The sequence below is a fragment of the Apis dorsata genome, unplaced genomic scaffold, assembly GCF_000469605.1.
Source record: "Apis dorsata unplaced genomic scaffold, Apis dorsata 1.3 scaffold_231, whole genome shotgun sequence".
Lineage (NCBI taxonomy): Eukaryota > Metazoa > Arthropoda > Insecta > Hymenoptera > Apidae > Apis > Apis dorsata.
The window spans coordinates 1124913-1126443 of record NW_006263513.1 but is presented as its reverse complement, the minus strand read 5'-3'; positions in this window follow the sequence as shown (position 1 = coordinate 1126443).

The following is a 1531-nucleotide window of genomic DNA, read 5'->3' as shown; positions in this document are numbered from 1 at the left end:
CGAAGGTCATCCGGTTTTAAATACGGAATCGCTGATCCATAAGCAGAGCCGTCATTTTAAATATCAGAAGACTGCGATACTTCCTGTAATTTGCCATTAGGATCGTGGTCACATAGTTTGCACGTGAATCATTGATAATTTTGCTGAAATGTTAGTCGATTGCAATTATATTCCACATTTTCCGATCTTCCCGATCTTCGAAGAACGATTCGGTTTTCTCGAAACTTTAGAATTCACGTAAGTTTTATGATCTTGTGTCACCATTCCGTGGAAATGAAATTTATTTGACGTCGAATATTTTTATCTGTATTTTATGAATATAAAACATTTCTCTCAAATTGTTGAATGTTTGGATTAATAGATTTTCGATGTGATCGAACAACGCGACGTTTAATCGGTATTTAATTTATAATTGTTGCGAAATATATCTTCGTTGGTGTAACATTTGTATACAAGTTAATTTTTTGCTTGTTTTCCTGGTTTAATGGTACCTTGAAATTTCTTTTTTTTTTATTTCTGAAAGATGTTAATTTTTCGAAGAAGAGAACGGAAGATATGTCAAGAAATGATTAATTTAGAAATAGATTATATTATTATGCCAGTAAAACATTAATTATTGCATCATTTTTTCGACGAAAATATTGAATAATTATGGATGATATCGAATAATCGTACTAAATATACTTCGTTATGAAAGTATCTAATTTTATATAGAAACGAATTATAATGAAAAATTACTAGTTTATTCTACAATGATATCGTAACAATTTAAAAATAAAATATTTTAAGAAAAACAGGAAAGAAGTAATGAAATAATAATAAATTTTTGTGAGATCAAGTATATCTGTTAATAATATCTGTAAAAATTAATTAATGAAATTAAATAATCGTGAATATAAAATTATGAAAGTGGTTAGTCTAGTCAAAAAACAAATATTTAAAAAAAAACATTAAAAAAAACATCTACTGATATTATACAGTACAAAGATCGTGGTAAACTGATTAAAGATTTTTTTTTAGTCTTCTTCGATAAAAGCTATTGGTTTAAAATTTATATCAAGAGACGATAATTAACACTGTAATTGACATATTAATGATTAGAAATATACCCTGCTTAAGTATTCGATTAACATGTTGATAAGTAATTGATATTGATTATTATAATACATGATCGATGGAATTATATTGAGATCGTACCTGATTGAAATCGTGTCAATCGTTTAACGAATATAAAACCATTTCATAAACGCCATACAATTTATTAAAACAATTTATACGTTGTTATTGACGTTGTAAGCTAGTCTTATCTAGATTCGACAGATCAACTTACATATTCAAGCGATGCTTTCTATTGTACAATCATCATTGGATCTGACAAAATCGTTGCACGTTGACGTTCGGTACAAGGCACGAGATGCAAATATTATTAAAACTAAAGGTGATCGTCTGTTAAACAAAGAATGGATTCGTGACATGATTAAAAATGTTTGGCATATAGTTAAAAAAATATTAAAATATATATTACGTAACA